The 21,783-nt window shown below is 43.0% G+C and overlaps 1 protein-coding gene across 3 annotated transcripts in view; it reads left to right on the forward strand.

Moving 5' to 3' along the window:
• Positions 1-21,783, forward strand: part of RHBDD1 (rhomboid domain containing 1) — a 207,007-nt gene that overhangs the window by 92,255 nt on the left and 92,969 nt on the right. The gene's annotated exons all lie outside the window — the stretch shown is intronic.

The raw sequence follows: 21,783 nt of genomic DNA on the forward strand, positions 1-21,783 counted from the left end.
AATTTTATGGATCTGTTTAGCGTTCAGACTGCACTGGTTCTGAGACATCAGAATGTGTTTGAAAAAAGTCTTCGGACAGATGCGTGTCACTGAATGTCACATACCTCTTCAGTAACACTTGGTAAACCTTGTCCTTCATGCTACTACTGGAAGTGTCCGTCTTTGCCGCATTGTTTGCTGGGAGATTTGTACGCATTCACATTACTGAGGGACTCAGAATTTTGAGTCTTTCATTTGCAGTGGAGTCCGAGATAGCTGGGATCAAGAGGCAGGTTAGAATGCTTGTCTTAATCATTATTTTCAGTGCTTCTCCTCCCTAGAAATTGTATGCTTTGTCCCATTCTCCACATGCTGTTTTCATTCTACAACTCTCATTGGTCCTGCAACTCTCAAGCCAGGAATATCTTTCTCTGAGGTCATGTAAGACCTCAGAGTGGAAATAAAGGCAAAATGTTTGAAAGAACAATTTTGGGGTTTCCTGGGAATTACTTTGATTGTGTAGGGTGATCCTGAAAACCTGGAGCTTCTGGCCTCTCCTTTAGACTTGAGCCAGTGAAGGGAATACCTTCACCAGTGCTGGAGGAGCGAGGGCTGTTTTGGGGTAGCTCAGGAAAGTTTGCAGTGGGAGGTGTGAGAGAATCCTGACTTAGAACCAGAATGCAATAGGCGGCTCCTGTTATTTGCAATGGAAAGTACTTTCCCAATATGCTTGTCTTGTTGCAGTGGTGTCTGTAATAGTGATGATAGAAGTGAGGAAGGTGTGCTGGAGAAGGAGGGTGATGTGGTCCACAATGGAGAGGATGGTGAAGATATGTTCCATGAGGAGGGGGAGGAAGAAGAGGATGGTGTGGCCTACGATGGGGAGGAGGATGGTGGTGGTGTGGTCCATGAGGAGGGGGAGGAGGACAGTGTGGTCCATGATGGGGACCAAAAGGAGGATTATATGGTTCATCATGGAGAGCAGGAGGAGAAGGGACATGGTGTAATTCCTCTTGGGAAGGAGGAGGGTGATGTGGTTCATCATGGGGAGGAGGAGCAGAAGGGGGATAAGATGGTTCCTCCTGGGGAGGAGGATGTGGTCCACCATAGGGAGGAGGTGGAGAAAAATGGTGTGGAGGGTGAAGGTGGTGATGTGGTCCACCATGGGGGAGAGGAGAAGGAGTAGGTCCTTCACAGCTGTCTTAATTCTCTTCATTGAAACTATGGTTATGCTAAGGGTCTTCAGGTCTGGATTGAGACGAGGGTGGACATCCATGCCTGTGATTATGTCTGTGACAATGTTTGTGACCAAAATGATGATGGGGATATCTGCATGGCTGTCCAAGAGCTGAGTATCTGCATCTTTGCCCATTAAACACATGCTGCTGTTTATAAAAACACCAGGGGAGGAAGTATTAAGTGAGATGTTAATAGGACAAAAGAAAGTGGTCAAAAAGAGAGAGAGGTGGGAGTTAGTAGGTTTGCATTTACAGTTCCAGTGATCTGTAAGGAAAATAAACCTGTTTTTTTTTCAATATAAGAGAAGTAGATTATAAAATTCCAAATTATGGAAAATCATCTGAAAATACTACACGATAACAAAATGAAATGATATAACCAACTGAGCAAAATTTGTGATGGATCAAAACAAGATAAAACCCACACTGGAGCAGCTGTTGTAATATAAACTGGAATATCAAATATGATAAAGATCATCTCTCCTCCTCTTGCTTTCTCAAGTTCCTTTGAACTTGTTTGCCAATCACTTTAACTAAGGAGTATGATTGGTCTGAGAGAAGACACCCTCAGAGGGAGTAGGAGGGACAGCTCAATTCTAATTCATCCTCTGATTGACCTAGCAGTCAAAAAACCGGTCTGTCCTGACATGTTGCATCACACCCAGGCAGTAATAATGGGACATAAACAACTGTTGCGATCATCTCTTAGTCTGAACTAAGTGAGGTTGCTGTAGCCTGCATAAGGATATGGCCAGAGATATTTCAGTGAGTACATAGCCAGGGATGGTAGATTATATATCTGTTCCATCAGGTTCATCTGGACCACTAATTCTTGCCTTGCAGAATCCCACATTCTAAACAAAAGAAGGGGGGGGGGGGGAACGGGGGACGGCGACGACCAAACCAAAACCAAAAACAAACAATGCACGTCTGTGTTCTTATGATAGAGATAATAGAGGCTTCTGAAAGTTCAACATTTTAAAAATTAGGTTAATTCCTTCAATACCTAAGTATGTTTAAATAACTTAGCCAGATCCTGAGCTTTCTGACCAATTATTAATAATGATAAAAATATATACCATTTTTGAGTATTCTTGGCTGTGAAGACCACTTCACCATGTGCATCTAGAGGGCTACTACTCTTCATCTTACTTCTTTTTTGATGCCTGTAAGAAATTGGTCAGATACTGATGTTCCAAAACAAGTACCCTGTGGGTGACTGGGTTTTATTATTTTTTTTCTGTCTTTGCTTGTCAAATCTGTTCATATTGGGCTATTCTGAAATTTTGCTTAAAGTCCTCAAAAACAGACACTGTGTAGCTATGCTGTTTCAGATAAAGCCCAAGGTAGAGCTTTCTTCCATATTTAATTTTTGAAAAGTAATTTGTTTTAATTTTTTAGCATTACTTCCCTTCCCTGTTTGCTGTGGCTTTCACCTGCTGTCCAGTTGTTGTGTGTGGAATTGTTCACATGAAAGAGCACAGAACTCAGGTGGGGGTTCTTTGTATGGTCCCTGTAGTGGGTGCTTTATCTTGAAATATGTTTGGGCCATTAGTAGCCTGATATGATCAATGATTACAAGTGTTAATAGCATTTTACATTCACACACCAGTGGTGGCAGTATTGAGAACAGAATTCAAAACCTGTAGCTACTTGGCTTGTGGTTCATTCTACTTGACAAAAAGTATGACTGCGATAATACACATGACTGTACATCTTGAAAAACTCTGGTCAGTAGCAAATAAGCTCTTGTATGTTATGATACAATAGGTAAATAGGCATTCAAAATAAAACTATGCACACGAAGACGACTGACATTTTGGATGCCATCACACTGCCATAGTTTTTAGCAGATGAGAACTTCCTTTGCTTTCACATGCCTAAATTAAAGTTGATAACAAGTCTTTTTAGAAGCAGGACTAAGCAGATGCTTTACACTGAGAGGTGACAAGCAATAGTTCTGATCCTAGGAGGGTATGAGTTCTAGTCCCATGGTTTTGGAGCTGCTCACAAAATTTTGTCATTTATAAGTAAATCTAGGACAAAATGCCACCTACTGTCTTGAAAATCTTTTCAACATTGTCCATGTCAAAGTAGTTTGTGTGGTTCCCTCACTGTTGAATTTCTCCAGGGCCTTTGCAGCAATATTTTTAAGTTGCTCAGTGACTTCTGAGACTTCAACTTTCACAGGACAATCTTTGCACTCTAATAAATCAGGAGGAACTGTGAAAACAGAGAATTTACTAATATTGCAATGGATATTAATACTCTTGTGAGTATGCATGTGCCTTTAATGTGAACTCAATGTGAAACTGAAACGCAACCTATCCCTCACTCCACATACACGGGTTTGTCCTGTAATGTGAAAAAATCCCAAACCTGTAAAAATGAATGTTCTTTTAAATCTTTGAGCTCCGTCTTAGAATCATACCACCCCAAAAAGGCATTCTTTCCGAGTTTACTTTTCTTCTGATATTCATTACCCTGTTTTGGTGGACTGGCATGGTGATATCATCTGACATTAATAAAATCTGCTTTAGAAGAGTAGGGTAACCTTAATTCTATTAGTCATTCTTAACATTCCGTTTGAATTATCTAAAGCATGAACTGCAAGCAGATGAATGAATCTGTTATAGTTACCATACAATAGTAGTGCACACACTCATAATTTGGTACTAGGACTGGGTTGAAGTATGCATTGGCTTATTACAGTGGTTATTTTACCTGGACTTAATGTACAGTTAAATCCATATAGTTGAGGTTTCTTCAGCAGCTGGCTTGTATATGTGATAATCTTATATTGCCTGAAGTCCTGAGAGGAAAAAGAATATGTGATTATGATGTTATTTTCATTGGAATTAATTGGATGTAGGCGATCATAGACTTTATGCCTCCTTTTAATGTACAGTACTTCTAAGAATAACAGATGTGATCATTAATGGAATGTTTGATCTCAAAATTTGTGTTCATACAAAATGGGATCTCCCTCTACAAAAGCCTTTGCTTCAATTCTCAGTTTGCACGACTGAGTAGACCATGGAAGACTAAACCAGTTTCCTCAGTCATTCTAATACTTATTTTCAGTAAGATAATCCTAGCTAGCAGGGGAAGTTAGGATGCCAGAAATACTCAAGGTTACATAAATCTTTATTTAAAAGTGCATGGACATTTCCTTCCACTCGTTTTCTCCATCTTAATAAAAAGAGTAAATGCCTTCTCCTCTTCTCTCCTCATGCCTTCCTGCTTTGTCCTCTGTGGTAATATGACCACTCTCCTATTTAAATAAAGTTTTGGACAGGTAGTTCTCATCCCAGACTGCACAACTGAACTGCAACAATAAAGGACAAGTATTGCTACATATCATATGTGTACTGACACTACCAATATTTTACATTGTCATACCACAAACGCTATGACAGAAAACTGACAAAATATAACACTGGTATTTCTGGCTAATGTACTAGGAACATGCTTTAAAAATAATTTATAGTGCCCTTTAGTTGTCAGCAAATTACTCTTAAAATATCAGTACAGCTACCAGCAGTGGAATGTGGAGTATAGCTCCTTTGGGGCAACTAGTTAAATAAAGCTGTGCTTATTTGAGGAGTCAAGCCTTTTCCAAACCTTTAGCTTATGTTTAGTAACTCTAGAATTCATCAGATTTTTTTTTTTTATCATAAGCCATATTAAAGCCTAGTCTTCACTTAGGGAAAGAATCACAGAATGGCAGGGGTTGGAAGGGACCTCTGGGAATCATCTTGTCCAACCCCTCTGCTTGAGCAGGCACACCCAGAGCAGGGGGCACAGGAACGTGTCCAGGTGGGTTTTGGATGTCTCCAGGGAAGGCGACTCCACAACCTCCCTGGGCAGCCTGTGCCCCTGCTCTGGCACCCGCACAGGGAAGAAGTATTTCTCATGTTTAGCTGGAACTTCCTGTGCCTGTTGCCCCTTGTCCTGTCATTGGGCACTATTGAAAAAGGTCTAGTCCCATCCTCCTGACATCGGCCCTTTAGATATTTATAGGTATTGATGAAATCCCCCTCAGTCTTCTCTTCTCCAGGCTGAACAAACCCAAGCCTCTCAGCCTTTCCTCATATGGCAGACACTCCAGTCCCGTGATTGTCTTGGTAGCTCTCTGCTGGTCTTGCTCAAGGAGTTCCACATCCTTCTTAAACTGGGGGGCCCAAAACTGGACACAGTACTCCAGATGTGGTCTCACTAGGGCTGAGTAGAGGGGGAGGATAACCTCCCTCGACCTGCTGGCGACACTGCTTTTAATGCACCCCAGGATACTGCTGGCCTTCTTGGCCACAAGGGCACATTGTTGGCTCGTGGTCAGCTTGTGACACAGAAATTTCTGGGCAGTTCAGATGAAGATCAAGTTAATGCATTATTGACATATGACTCTGCCTGGGTGCCATTGCTTGCCATGGAGTTGATGTCACTTTATTCGCAAGGGTCCCAGAGTCTTCTGGATATAACAGAGCATTCAGTTTCCAGCACATCCAAAGTAGAGGACTGATTAATTTCCCCGGAAGAGAAGTGCAGGTAAAAAAAGAGTTTGTATACAAAAAGTTTGGTCTGAAAGAAAATTATTTTGAAGTCAATATGTTTAATCTTTAATGTAGCTTCCTCAGTTCCCTGTAAAGGTTTTTCTGAGCTGACAAGCATAGAAAGGGTTTAGGCTGGAAGGGACCTTTGGCGGTCATCTACTCCAGCCACTTGCTCAAGGCGAAGCTAACTTCAAAGTTAGATTCAGCTGAGTTCTATATATCACTAACACAGATATTCCACAACCTCTCTGGGCCATTCCAGTGCTTAACCTGAATTTTTTCTCCCTGATTTTTTTTTTTGGGGGGGCCTTACATCTGGTCAGAATTTCCCTTCCTGCAACTTACAGCTGTTGCTTCTTATCCTTTTGAGGGGAACCTGTGAGAAGAGTCTGTTGTTAACCTGGCATCCATCAAGTAGGGAAAATGCCAATACTAAAAAGTTGCCGTTCCCTCTTTCTGATTTTTACATAGAATATATTGATCTATTAGGAAATCAGTTGTCTAGGAAGCCAATTATATAGCTACATCCATTTCAAATTACCTTAGTGACCAGATACTCTTTCACAACTTTGCTTCCTGCTCAGTTTATTCAGAGACTGATGCAAGAAAGCTATAATAATCCCTATAAAGTCAGGAGCCTTAGCTCTGAAATTCTTCTAGTATGTTCTGTCTCCTGAACAAACAGGATGGAGAATCAGAATTTGAATTTGCCTGCCAGTGTAATGGGATGGGGTGTTAAGAATTATCTGTGGCCCACAGAAACAGTTTTGTATTTTTCTGCAGGAAAATTAATCTCAATTCACATTTGGAATGGATTATTTAAACTTCATGCAACCCCTGTATGGGCATTCAAAATGAACACAAGCATATTTTATTTTGTTATTTAGATAAAATGATGCAAAGTCCTTCACTGTGAATAAGTGTCCTTAGGTTTTATGAAATTTCATCCATTCAGATTCCCTTTTCAGAGTGTCTTTGTATAGAGGAGACCTTGAGAAAGAATTACTGCAGTCTAGTGTAATATTTCTATTAGTGAGAGTTCACCAGTGTCATGTTAAATACTAGTTTTGCAGTATGCATATGTCTTAGTTTTGCCTCTATTTTTAAAATAGGGGCTAGGTGATTTGCACAAAGACACATGTTATTCAATGGCAGAATCTGGAAAAGAATATAGTTATCCTGGACACCCATCCTGCCCACTAGCCATATTCTGTTTAGGGATAATTAGCATTTCTGTTTTGTTTTATAAATCCTAATAATTTCAAGCTGCTAGTCAATGTATCAGTAAAATGAAGACAGAGAAGACAACAGAGACAGTGAGAAAGACTATTTTTTTTTAAATTTGTATTTATGGAATTGCATTGAATGGAAATATAAGATAGGTAAGAGAATCTTTTGTAAAATGTTCTATTCACTAGGAGCCCTCTAAAACGGAAATTACTAAATTAATTCACTTTGTCATCCCTGGCAAATGTTTATTTTCTTCAGCAGGATGTATTTGGATTCAATAAAGCCTAAAGCAGAGCTTGGGTGAAATTGTCTACATCCAAATATGCAGTAGAAAATTCCTCTGTTAGTCTGCTGGATAACTCTTGGGAAAAAATTATCTTATATGGTGCCTTTTTGGTTGTTTTAAAAGCATCTTGGGCACAAGAGTTCTGCACTGCACGTGCTCAGAACTGTTCTAGGTTGAATGCTTGACTGCCTTACAGTTCTAGAACTCCCATGTAAACCCAGTAGATATGAAGCTGCTAGGAAGTGCTCTGCTTAACTTTCTAAGGGGGTTGATGTGATAGACTTGATGCACACTGTATTTTCTTTTTTAAATATTATTAATGCCATCTTGGCAGTGGAGCCAACATAACCTCTTGCACAATAGTGTACATGACCAGCATACAGGAGACCACACCTGGTAACTTCGGGTCTGAGAAGGTACAGAGACCTTACAGGGACAATTCTTTAGCAGTAAGATAGAAGAGTCTTTTCTGTTCTTGTAGACTCTGTGACAGCTGAAGCTGTGGCCCTGGACTGCAAAGAAAACAAAATTCATTAAGGGTACAAAGCAAAACATAAGCATGGTAGTCTAGTGGTTATAGCATTCATCTGGAAGTGTGATTTCTCAGCTCTGGTCCCTATTCCAAGTTATGGTTCTATAGTTCATATAGTCAATAACTGGTTAAAATGTAGAAACACTCAGATTTTTCTTTTTAGCAACAACTGTTTTTTCCAGTGGCATCTGGGAGGTCTCAGATGACTGGAGGCTTGCCAATGTGATACCCATCTAAAAGAAGGGCTGGAAGGAGGATCCAGGGAACTACAGGCCTGTCAGCCCAACCTCGGTACTGGCGAAGGTTATGGAGCAGATCATCTTGAGTGAGCTCACCAGGCATGTGCAGGACAACCAGGGGATCAAGCCCAGCCAGCATGGGTTCATAGAATCATAGAATCATAGAATGGTTTGTGTTGTAAGGGACCTAGTCCAACCACGTCCACAGTGAGCAGGGACGTCTTTAGCTAGATCATCCAACCTCACCTTGAATGTTTTTAGGGATGGGGCCTCCACTACCTCTCTGGGCAACCCATTCTAGTGCTTCACCACCCTCATAGTAAAAAATTTCCTCCTTATATCCAGTCTAAATCTACCTTCTTTTAGTATAAAACCATTACCCCTTGTCCTGTCTCAACAGGCCTTGCTAAAGAGATTGTCCCAATATTTCCTATAGTCCCCCTTTAAGTACTGAAAGGCCGCAATGTTTCCCTGAAGCTTTGTCTTCTCCAGGCTGAACAACCCCAGCTCTCTCAGTCTGTCCTCACAGGAGAGGTGCTCCAGCCTTTGGATCATTTTTGTGGCCCTCCTCTGGACCCGCTCCAACAGGTCCGTGTCCTTCTTGTGCTCAGGGCTCCAGAGCTGGACACAGCACTGCATGTGGGGTCTCACCAGAGCAGAACAGAGGGGCAGAATCACCTCCCTTGACCTGCTGGCCACGCTTCTTTTGATGCAGCCCAGGGTACGATTGGCCGTCTGGGCTGCAAGCACACATTATTGGCTCATGTCCAGCTTTTCATCCACCAATACCCCCAAGTCCTTCTCCACAGGGCTGCTTTCAATCCCTTCATCCCCCAGCCTGTACTGATATCAGGCATTGCTCCAACCCAGGTGCAGGACCTTGTACTTGGCCCTGTTGAACTTTATGAGGTTCTCACAGGCCCACCCCTCCAGCTTGTCTGGGTCTCTCTGGATAACATCCCGTCCTTCTGGCGTTCCAACTGCACCACTCAGCTTGGTGTCATCTGCAAACTTGCTGAGGGTGCACTCGATCCCACTGTCTATATCATTGATGAAGATATTAAAAAGACAGCACTGGTCCCAGTACAGACCCTTGAGGGACACCACTCATCACTAGTCTCCATCTGGACATTGAGCCATTGACTACTACCCTCTGGATGTGACCATCCAATCAATTCCTTATCCACCAAACAGTCTACCCATCAAATCCATACCTCCCCAGTTTAGAGAGAAGGATGCTGTGGGGCAACATGGCTTTACAAAAGTCCAGATAGATGACGTCTGTTGCTTTTCTCTTGTCCACTGATGTAGTCACTCCATCATAGAAAGTCACCAGGTTGGTCAGACAGGACTCACCCTTGGTGAAGCCATGCTGGCTGTCTTGAATCAACTCCTTGTCCTCCATGTGCTTTACCATAGCGTCTAGGAGGATCTGTTCCATGATCTTCCCAGGCACAGAAGTAAGGCTGACAGATCGGTAGTTCCCCAGGTCCTCCTTTCTAGCCTTTTTGAAGATGGGCACAATGCTTCCTTCTTCCAGTTCCCACGGACTTCACCTGTCTGCTATGACTTTTCAAATATCATGGAAAGTGGCTTGGCAACTACATCAGCCAGTTCCTTCAGGACTCTGGGATGCATCTCATCAGGTCCTATAGACTTGTGCATGTTCAGGTTCCTCAGGTGGTCACAAACCTGATTTTCCCTTACAGTGGGAGGGGCTTTAGCCCCCTGGTCCCCATCTTGTGGACCATCAACTCGGGAGGGGTGAGGAGAAAGGTTACCAGTGAAGATTGAGGCAAGAAAGTTGCGGAGTACCTCAGCCTTCTTGTCTGTTGATACTAGGTCGCCATTCTTGTTCATCAGGGAGGTATGATTTCTATAATCTTACTTCAGAAGGGAGTCTCCTACAACTATGACCCATCTTTTTTTCCTTGTGGAGGTTGTAGTAATATGTGGGGTAGGTCTTTCTGGTCTTGGCAACTTCTCTGGTGCAGATGGATTGACACCAACATTGTCCACTGACTGGTCCTCCACATCTAGAGCCTCATACCTATTGCACAAGAGGCACCCGGGGAGGTGTGGAGGGCAAGGAAAGTATTTACTTGCTGCCCTGATTGTGGACTTGTTTCCACTCACTGCTTCCCTTTAAGACCCTGCCTACATCCTGGTGGGGGGGATGATACTGGATCCCTTTGACTACAGGCTTTTTCTGGTGGCTGTCCCTCTTCAGGTTTCTGGGAGGCCAGAGCATGGTTCTACCAGTCTCTCTCTTGCTCAGACTCCCTGATGCTCATTAGTCTACCTACTATCTCTCTTAGCTCTGCCACCAGGCCAAGTAGATAGCCCACCTGATCACACTTTACACATCTGTTCCCTCTACTGCCCTCTGTTTCAGTGCAAGCCAGTGGCACTCCCTGCAGCCGGAGGCCTGGACAGCTGGGTGTTTTCCTAGGAGCTCAGCCTGGATTGACACATCCTTTCTGGCTAGTGCAGAGGATAGAGCCTTAAGCTGGGTGGATTCCATGGCTCCCTCTCACCAACTGAACTTACCTCTGGAGCTGGGAGAGAGACTTTGCCTTCCCCATGCAGATACCCTTCTGCTGTGCCATGCCCTGCTCGCGCCCTGCAGGGACTGCTCTGGTACATGAGGGGGTTCAGCTGCCATCAGTCATGTCCCCACCCATGCTGCACCAGAGCTGCCGCTCATCAAAAGCTCACCCCTTCCTGCTGGGTGGGTGACTGGGGTACCCTCCCTCTCCATGCCCTTTTGCTTCTGCATTTTTGCCATGGTTTTGCTGCTTTTGGAAGGGTCCCCCCATGGGATCCTCCACTCCAGAACCCTTTGCCTTGGTGGCTTCCTGAAAGGCAGGTCCTATCTGACCAACTTGATCCCCTGCTATGACAAGATGACCTGCATAGTGGGTGAGGGAAAGGCTGTGGGTGCTGCCTACCTGGACTTTAGTACAGCTTTTGACACTGTCTCCTACAGCATCCCCCTAGAGAAACTGGTGGCACGTGGCTTAGATAAGTGCACTTTTTGCTGGGTAAAAAACTGGCTGGATGGCCAAGTTGTGGGGAACGGAGCTAAATTCAGTTGGTGGCTGGTGACAAGCGGTGTTCCCCAGGGCTCAGTTTTGGGGCCAGTCTTGTTTAATACCTTTCTCAATGATCTGGATACAGGGATTGAGTGCACCCTCAGTAAGTTTGCAGATGACACCAAATTGGGCAGTGTCGTGGTTTAGCTGGCAACTTAGCCGCATACAGTCGCTCGCTCACTCCCCCACTGGTAGATGGGGGAGAGAATCAGAAGGGTAACGCTCATTGGTTGAGATAAGAACAGTTTAATAATTAAAATAAAATTAAAAAAAACACACAAAAATGCAATGGAAAGGAAAAGAAGAGGCACGAAACCCGGTGGGAGGTGGGGGAGGGAGGCAGGAGGGGAATGAACCACCAAAACAAACCACACACGATGCAGCCGCTCGCCGCCCGCCGACCCGAGCCGCAAACTGTCCCCCCTCAATATACTGGTCATGGAGTTACATGGTATGGAACGAACCTGCCATTGGCCAGTCGGGGTCAGCCACCCCAGCTGTGGCCCCGCCCCTCCCAGCCTCCCGCCGATGCGGCAGAGCGCGGGAAGCTGGAAATGTCCCTGACCATGACATTGAAGAGAATTAACCCCTTCTCAGCCAAAACCAGCACAGGCAGGAGTGTGAATCTGCTCAAGGGTAGGAAGGCTCTACAGAGGGATCTGGACAGGCTGGATCAATGGGACCAGGTCAGTTGTATGGGGTTTAATAAGGCCAAGTGCCAGGTCCTGTGCTTGGGTCACAACAACCCCATGCAACACTACAGGCTTGCGGAAGAGTGGCTGGAGAGCTGCCCAGCCGAGGAGGACCTGGGGGTGCTGGTTGAAAGCCAGCTGAATGTGAGCCAGCAGCGTGCCTGGGTGGGCAAGGGGGCCAACAGCATCCTGGCTTGTATCAGGAGTAGTGTGGCCAGCAGGAGCAGGGAGGTGATAGTGCCCCTGTACTTGGCCCTGGTGAGGCTGCACCTCGAGTACTGTGTTCGGTTTTGGGCCCCTCACTACAAGAGGGACATTGATGTGCTGGAGTGCATCCAAAGAAGAGCAACGAAGCTGGTGAAGGGTCTGGAGAGCAAGTCTTATGAGGAGCAGCTGAAGGAACTGGGGTTGTTTAGCCTGGAGAAGAGGAGGCTTAGGGGAGATGTTATCGCTCTCTACAACTACCTGAAAGGAGGTTGTAGCGAGGTGGGTGTTGGCCTCTTCTCCCTAGTAACTAGCAATAGGGCAAGAGGAAATGGCCTCAAGTTGCATCAGGGGAGGTTTAAATTGGATACTAGGAGAAATTTCTTCACTGAGAGAGTGGTCAGGCACTGGAACAGGCTGCCCAGAGAGGTGGTGGAGTCACCACCCCTGGAGGTGTTCAAAAACCATATAGACATGGCACTTCAGGGCATGGTTTAGGAGGCATGGTGGTGTTGGGTTGATGGTTGGACTTGATGATCTTAGAGGCCTTTTCAACCTTAATGATTCTATGATTCTCATTCATCCAATGAATTTTGCATTTCTTACTGCCCATTGGCTCTGCTTCACAAGCACACACATAGCTGCATGGCAGCAGCATTCTTCAAGGATGGGAGACTTGAAGGTTTAAATCTCTTAATGCTGAAGAAGACTGATTGCTTCCTAGATGAACCCTTTAACTACCTGGCTATTGCATAAAACCCAATAGTATCACTTGCCACATCCTTGCCTTTGAAAAGCCAAACAATCCATCAGGTTTTTTGAAAGTATTCCTGAAGATCGGGCTTTGGGTCACCTTCTGGGCCTTTTCTTGTCCTAACAGGCAGTCTTAAGCAGCTCCATCAAAACAAGCCTGTTATTTCAGTTGCCATACTGACATGTGTAGCACACTACTTAAACAGTGCGTGTGCGCCTGGATTCTAGTTTCATAGCCAAGCAGCTAAAAGGTAGCCAGGTGCGTTAGTAAATCTACATGTCCTAGATCTCTTTTATCTACTAGTTAAAGAAATTTTGTATTCTATTGCTTTATCTGCTATTGATTTGCTTTGACATTTAGGCAATCATTGAGAAAGGCTTATGTATCCTTTCTAGGAAACAGAAATAGGAAGGAAACAGGAAACGAGTGATTTGCATAGTCCACCCAGCCCTTCCTCTGTTTTGCTGAGTGGCATTTTCATCTCCTTTGTCTTCGTCTGCCTTTTTCCGTTCCCTCCAGTTATCCAGCTGTCTCCAGAATTAAGATAATAACAAAATACTGATCTTGCAGGATACATTGATCTAATTAATGTTAGACATTCACTGAATAAGAAACCCTCCAAATATAAATTTTGAACATAGCATCTGAGACCTGACAACAGACAGGACAGATTAATTTCTGATGTTGTATAAGGCTGTTCAGAGCATGTCTTATGCCAACATATTGTTGGCCAAGAGAATAGAGGGCATTCAACATCATTCAAAATCAAGCTTACATACAAAAAATCATGAATACTGAGATAGTGTATATCATATGTAAATCACTGAATTACCTCAACATTGCTCTGTTAAAAGTAATAAACACAAGCTTGTAATGACCTGGCTCATTATTTTAAAATCACAGTCTTGTGTAAATCAGGCTTTAAATTGATACTTACTGTATGTAGTTCTTGTGCATCAGCAACATGGAATAAACCAAAACCATAGCCATCTGTGATGTCTGTTGACCAAATCCAGGGCCACTCCTGCATCTATTTTAATGGTGTTATCACAGAATCACAGAACGGCAGGGGTTGGAAGGGACCTCTGGGAATCATCTTGTCCAATCCCTCTGCTTGAACAGGCACACCCAGAGCAGGGGGCACAGGAACGTGTCCAGGTGGGTTTTGAATGTCTCCAGGGAAGGAGGCTCCACAACCTCCCTGGGCAGCCTGTGCCCCTGCTCTGGCACCCGCACAGGGAAGAAGTATTTCTCATGTTTAGCTGGAACTTCCTGTGCCTGTTGCCCCTTGTCCTGTCATTGGGCACTATTGAAAAAGGTCTAGTCCCATCCTCCTGACATCGGCCCTTTAGATATTTATAGGTATTGATGAAATCCCCCTCAGTCTTCTCTTCTCCAGGCTGAACAAACCCAAGCCTCTCAGCCTTTCCTCATATGGCAGACGCTCCAGTCCCGTGATCGTCTTGGTAGCTCCCTGCTGGTCTTGCTCAAGGAGTTCCACATCCTTCTTAAACTGGGGGGCCCAAAACTGGACACAGTACTCCAGATGTGGTCTCACTAGGGCTGAGTAGAGGGGGAGGATAACCTCCCTCGACCTGCTGGCGACACTGCTTTTAATGCACCCCAGGATACTGCTGGCCTTCTTGGCCACAAGGGCACATTGTTGGCTCGTGGTCAGCTTGTTGTCCACCAGCACTCCCAGGTCCTTCTCAACAGAGCCGCTTTCCAGTAGTTATAATTATAGTCTGCTTGTTTTGGTTTCGGCATTAGATCCCTGCAGTAGTGTAGAGGAAAAGCTGAAGCTAGAAGCAGCATTTTGTTTGCGGTGCTAGGTGACTTCTGCCTGTGCTCTGCTAAAGCCAGTAGTCTGCTTTTAAATCAGAGTAGTCCACCAAAGTTATAAATGAATGCTAAAAGGGCATGGCTTTATATAAATTTAAGTGTTGTGCCACAGAGGCATTACCTTGACTCTGGATTAACGTTTGCAAACAGCAAGTAAATTATTATATAATGATTGAGCAGATTTTGATGAAAATAGGCCTTATAATACCCTCTGGACTATCTGTCAAAGGGATTATATTTATTTGTGATTCTTTAAGCAGGCATTGTGCAATACTGTTCTATTACGAAAAATAGCTTCTAACAGTGTGCTGCTGAGCCTGGCATTAAGAAGGTCCAGTTTATGTATGCAGGTATTATGCAATCTTGGTTTTCTGTTTACTTTGAAAACTGTTGAACTGAAAATATGCTGGAATATTTGTGGTCAAATTATGGCTATATCCATATCCCTGTTTCAACAGATCCTTACCTGGCAGAGAAGTAGTGAAAGGGAAACAAGAAGGTCACTCAGATTTGGAAAAGGAATGTAGCTCAAGGTGCACTTGCAAGCTGGCCGTCCATAGCTGCTCTGTGAGTACCTGCTACTCTTCTAGCTCTAGAAAATTTAGAGCAGACTTCTATTGGCTTTACATCATTTCAGACTGGTACACAGAACGGGACTGACCAGCTTAACACCAATGTAATCTAGGCATGGCGTGAAGTGACATAAAGCTCTGCATTCTCAATCTGAGAAGTTTTGTGTGCTCTTGGGCTGTAGTAGCCTTCATAGGCTTCTTTAGAGAACTGCTGGTAATTTTTTTGTATTTAGTAAAATTATTCAGTACATACTAAGATTCATACCTTTCACAGGATACACTGATATCCTCTGCTAAGCAGAAAGGGCAAGATGTTGTCTCCTTGTATTCAAAATCTTTTATTCAGGATAGTTTAAGACATTCTTAAAAGGCAGTACTCACTGTCAGGGAGTGGCTGAAGTCTGAATACAAAATTCAACCTCTGAATAAGAAAATACAAAAATTTAAATTGAGTCCAAAATTACAAGGTCAGATTCAGATGAGAAATTTTCCAAATCCTGGTTGGTGTGAGGGCTTGGATCAGCTTCTCACAGAAAAAGGTGCTAGATATATAATTGACTTGGGTTTATATGTTTGACTTCAAAGTTTTTCTTTGACTTATTTTTGTGAGAAACATTGGGAAATATAATGGGTAACCATCCTTAACCCTTACCTCATTTCATGAATCCTTACTAAAAAATCAAATTTTTAGCATCTCTGGTGTCTAAGAAATCACATTTAAAACAAAACAAAAAAAAAAAGCTGAAGCAGTGCCTTTCTTTTATAGTTAGTTCAGGGGACACTTAACAGTTCTCTGGTAGTAGATAAGTTTAATGGAGAATCTTGCAATATGAGAACTGGGGGCACTCAAAACTAGCATGAATCAGTTTATAATGGTTAAAAATAGTCCTCGTGCAATGGGTAGAGAGCTTCTGGAACTTGTTGTCACAGAAACATGTGGAGGCAGACAGTATAAGCAGGTTCAGAAATGGCTTAGAAAAGTTCATGGACAGCAGGTCCTCAAGTGGATACTAGGCAGACTAAGCAGAGAAGTACTCTTTTAAATCCCTAGTGCAATGATTCTGGGTACTGGGAAAGTACAAGGGGAATGGTTTGCAGCAAGGGGGCAGGTCATATGTGTCTCCTAACCACAACTGTCTTTTGCCACTGTAAGAGATGAACAATGGGCTGGATGAACCACTGGTCTGACGCAGTAGGGCATTTCTTTTGTTTATGTTTTTATAATGTTTCATTATAATAATTCAGAATTTCTTCTGGAAGATTAAAAAAAAGTGGGGAAACAAATATTGTGTAAATAATCAGAGACATTCAAAGTACATCTCATCAGCTAAAAATAATATTCACATCATTGCTGTGTTCCAAATCACACCCCCATTCATTACTTACAATACCGTTTAATTTTTCAAATGGGCAGTCACATTGAAGAAACGCAGCAGATTAGGTAGTTTATAACATAATTCCCTAAGTCATCTATTGTTTGCAGCTTGTTTGTTCTTTTTATCTGCTTTTGTTCTGTGCTGTTCATTGTGACACCGATCATTTTCTTGACAGTGGCTTATGTATTTTTTATGTATGAAACCGAAACACTATGAATAAACAGTAGAAAATGTACAATCCCTGCAAAATTGACTTCAGAAGTAAAAGTAAGATTCTGTTCCCACTGTAGAGAGTTTTGTCCTTGATTTCTTTGGAGAAGAAAGATTGGACTGTTATTAAAGTGCAGCATGGACAAGCACTCCAAGCACAATCCGAGCAGTTAATTAAATACTGGTTGTACTTGAGTCAGTATAATGTATTTTTATAATTTCTCTTCCAGAGTGATATCTGTTTTAATACTCATTTTGGTTTTATATTTATTGCTTGTAAGTTTTGTGTGTTGTTTTAATGAAGCTATTCCTATAAACAGAATGCTGGCAGGAAAAGGAATATTTATCCAAACATGGCATTTCTTTTGAGTAGCTTATCAAAAGCTTATTTATCTCTATGACTTTTACCAAGGCTTGACTTGCAACAGTAAGAGGTGATCCACATTCAAAGTTTAAGGAGTTAGTAATAAACATTCACCCTAAACCTCTCTCCAAAAATCTGGGAGAACACACCAAGAAGCAGCTTATCTTCCCCACTTGAAAAACAGGGTATCAAATGCTTAATAATACTTTATTCTAGGGGGAAAAGGAAAAGGGCTGACAAATAAAGGAGGTAATATTCAATAACCAATTACTTCTTTCCTAAAGTGTAGCCATAACTATTTAAAAGTCTCTCTGATTTATTAGAAGGAAAACTGCTACGCTAGCTGACTGTTCTCTACCTTCTGCAGCAGTGCTTCACTCACAGGCTGGGATTATCAAATCACACAGCTCAGTCAATTATGCAGGTGGTAAGACCTTATCCATCTTGTAGCCTATGCTGCTTTGCAGCTGCTGTTGTTTCTGCTCCTAAGCAAGAGTACAGCTAACAAAACCACATGTGGCTCCAGTTGCTTATAGAAGACTTCTTTGCTAGCCTCTGTTTACTTTTTTTTAGTCTGTGATGCCTGATAGCTTCAGACCAGGGTGGCCTGATTTTATATATTGATGCAGAAAAAACATTTTTGCAGTTTTTGAGGTAGCTTCACATTTAACAGAAATGCCCCCAAGTATGATGTAAAATATGTAAATGCATCATGTCTTCGTTTACGTCTCATTTTTATCTGAAAAGGTTGCCCTCTGATGCAAATGCAATGTTATACAAATTTTCTTCAGTTAGGGTCTTCAAAGCAGCAGCTGCAGCTACAGCTTCCCCTCCCTGCCTGCAGATTATTTTTCCTTACCAGTCACCAGGTTTTATTCAAGCTTTTAGAAGCTCCATCACCTTGTCTATCAAACTTTATTCAAAAAGACCTTAAGTTCAAAAGCTATTTGCAGGAGACCAACTGTCAAGTGAGAAGGTTGACAATGTAGTTACAAAAATCTCACTGCTTAGGAGGCCTCAAGAGCTAACACAGGGAATAAAAAAGGGTGTCACTATTCCTTGTCTTGTCCTCAGTGTCTTTGGCTACAAATTGCTTTCTAGAAAAAAAACCCCACAATCTAATTGTAAGTTGATGACCTTAATGATCTGTTGCAAGACCAACCTATCTGATGAGGGGCTTGAGAGGCTGGGGGGAAAGGTGGGGTGTGTTTAGCCCCAGTCAGCAACTAAGCACCACACAGCTGCTCGCTGGTGGGATGGGGGAGAGAATCGGAAGGGCAAAAGTAAGAAAACTCGAGGGTTGAGATAAGAACAGTTTAATAATTAAATAATAATGACAATAATAACAATAATAGTAATGAAAAGGAAAACAATGCAAAAGAGTGAGAAAGAAACAAAACCCAGGAAAAACAGGTGATGCAACCGCTCACCACCTGCCAACCTGTGCCCAGCAAGTCCCTGAGCAGCGATCACTGCCCCCCTGTCCAAATTCTTCCCCAGCTCTGTATGCTGAGCATGACATCATACGGTATGGGACATCCCTGTGGTCAGTTGGGGTCAGCTGTCCCATCTGTGCCCCCTCCCAGCTTCTTGTGCACCCGGCAGAGCACGGGAAGCTGAAAAAGTCCTTGACTAGTGTAAGCTCTACTTAGCAACAACTAAAACATCTGTGTGTTATTAACATTATTCTCATACTAAATCGAAAACACAGCCCTGTCCCAGCTACCAGGAAGAAAATTAACTCTATCCCAGCTGAAACCAGGACATAAGGCTTGTTGCATTATACTGTTCTTAAAATTTAAGCTTTAACTCGTTCTTATAATCTGTAGTAGGTTAACATAAGGGAAGTATTGGCAACTCTTATGACTGAATAGTATTTATGCTTGTGTCTAGTGAGAGGTCTTTAAAATCTGCCTTTGAAATCAAAATAATATATTTTGAATACAGCTGCTTAACATGTATAATCTCAGAGATGCAGAAGAAAATGTTTAACCGTGAAGTGTGTGCAATGGGCAGGTTCTGAAGTCAGATAGAATTTATAATTAACTTATTTTATAAAAACCTTGATTTTTAAACCTATTTTGAGAACTTTGATGTCTGTGCCTTGCTTTTTAAAATCTTTTTGTTTGGCCAAGGCTGAGTGTAGAAGGGAGCTGAAAAATCTAAACAAATGCATAGCCAGTGTATGCATAAATAAGCCAGCATATCTTATTCTGTATCCTTTGAATGTTACGGCCCCTTTTTTTTGCATTTGTGATGCCTCACCTATATTGAGAGTTAAAGGCTTGATGATATCTGGCAAAAATGTTAACAGTCCTGGAGGTCACTGCCCATAGCTTATCTGTGCCTGAATAAAAAATATTATCCATATGAAACTGTAATGTTTGTTCAAGTAAACTTCGGACCAGATTTTATCTGGACATTGCCCAGATAACAAGTTAATAATGGATGATATCATAAGATCAGTAAGTGTTGAAAAACTGTGAATCAAAATTGAACAGTGAATTGGGAGTTGTCTGCCAAAATCCAACCACTTCTCATCTCCAGTGACTGGCCTGTTTTCTGCTGGACAAAGAGAAGCAGGACTTAACAATTCACAGTCCTGGGAGGATGTGCTGATTTTGGCTGGGATGGTTAGTTTTCTTCACAGTAGCTAGTATGGGGCTATGTCTTGGGTTTGTGCTGAAAACGGTGTTGATAACACAGGGATGTTTTCATAACTGCTGAGCAGTGCTGACAGAGTCAAGGCCTTTTCTGCCTCTCACCCCACCAGTGAGTGGGCTGGGGGTGCACAAGGAGGTGGGAGGGGACATGGCTTGGACAGCTGACCCCAACTGACCAGAGGGATATTCCACACCATATAACATCATGCTCAGCATATAGAGCTGGGGGAAGAAGAAGGAAGGGGGGACATTCAGAGTGGTGACGTTTGTCTTCCCAAGTAACCCTTACACGTGATGGAGCCCTGCTTTTCTGGGGGTGGTTGAACACCTGCCTGCTGATGGGAAGCAGTGAATGAATGCCTTATTTTGCTTTGCTTGTGCACATGGCTTTTGCTTTATTTATTAAACTGTCTTTATCTCAACCCCCAAGTTTTCTCACTTTTTCTCTTCCAATTCTCTCCCCCATCCCACCAGGGGGGGAGCAAGTCGCTGTGTGTGGCTTAGTTGCCATCTGGGGTTAAACCATGACAGAAGAGAAGAGAGTGTTTGGGATGTGACTGAAGGTACATAGGGTGTGTTACTGCCAGCTGTTTTGCTCAGTTTGGCTAGAAGATGAGAGACCAGAATGTAGAGGTTCGGCACTACCTGGGCATGTTTTTTAGAGAATTTGCTGCCATCCTGTCTGATCATGCTGTCACATAGAGTAAATGTGTGGAGACCAGATGCATTGCATCCTGTGCCCTTATCTGTTTATGTGGGCATGTGGGAGGGAGAAGGCCACAGCCCACTCAGAGATTGGCATAAATCTGCTGAATCAGCAGCAGGATTTTAAGTAGTGATGATTAAATGTTATCAGCTGTTAATCATATCAATGCCATCTGGGAGTGCAGCAGTATCCAGGTATGTTCTGAGGACAAAGGTAACACAGAAACTATACATCTTCAGTCTCCTACTTGCAGTTCAAGAAATTAGTCTTGGACATTAGTACCACACCTCAGTTATGGCAAACATTAGTGGTGGCCTAGGTGGCACTGAAAGCTGGGTACAGGAATCGCTGTGCTGGAGTGGCCACGGCAAATAAAGGAAACGCCCATGAATCTGCACTGACCACTGATGCTTGCTGATCTGCACTGTAGATACAGTTACTGCTTAGAAAAAACATCTCTTCTGGTATTTATTTTTAAATCACTATAAGTCTTTGAACCCAAGCCTCAGATCCAAGCTAGGGAAAGTATTGATTCACGTGTCCTTTCTGAGCCTTGCCTGCAGAACAGGCTAAACAATATCCAAACTGAATGCTCAAAACTGTAGATCCAAACTTTCAGATCTTCTCTTTGACTCCCCCTCTTTTTGTTCACACCAGTTCCACTTCATTTATCTTCACTTGCAGCTGTTCAATTTACTATTGTAAGCAGCTGTAGTCAAGAAAGAGAACTAACTGAAATGGGGTATTCTTGGCTGTGGCTAGCAGTTAATGGGGCTGATTTCTTCCCCAGTACTCCTTTTGGGGAAGAATCCAGTTACATATGTTGATATCAATCTCAGTGGTGTCATTAAACTGATGAAGCCACTGTGAGATTAGGATCAACATACAAACAGTTAATAAAATAGACTGCCGTTCAAAGCGGCAGAAGTGACAAGTATGGTGAATAACTGAAAAGAGGGGGCAAAAAAAGTGTTCTGAAAATCACTGAAGTGTGACAGGCTGTTGCCTCAATGCTCTTGTCCTCTGACTCACTAAAGGCAGTGGTGCTCTGTGTGAGGGCAGGGAGTAACACCTGGTATCCCCTATTTTGGCATGTGGCAAACTAGCAGTTCCTGTGCAGGGGGTAGGACACACTGGTCGTGTTAGGGAAACCCGAGCTGGCAAAGATGAAACTTCCTGAGGGAAAAACAAGATGCTGTAATTTGATGACTTGATAAAAAGGGAAGTGCTGACACAGCCTAGAGCTCA

Source organism: Phalacrocorax carbo, chromosome 7 (genome assembly GCF_963921805.1).
Source record: "Phalacrocorax carbo chromosome 7, bPhaCar2.1, whole genome shotgun sequence".
Lineage (NCBI taxonomy): Eukaryota > Metazoa > Chordata > Aves > Suliformes > Phalacrocoracidae > Phalacrocorax > Phalacrocorax carbo.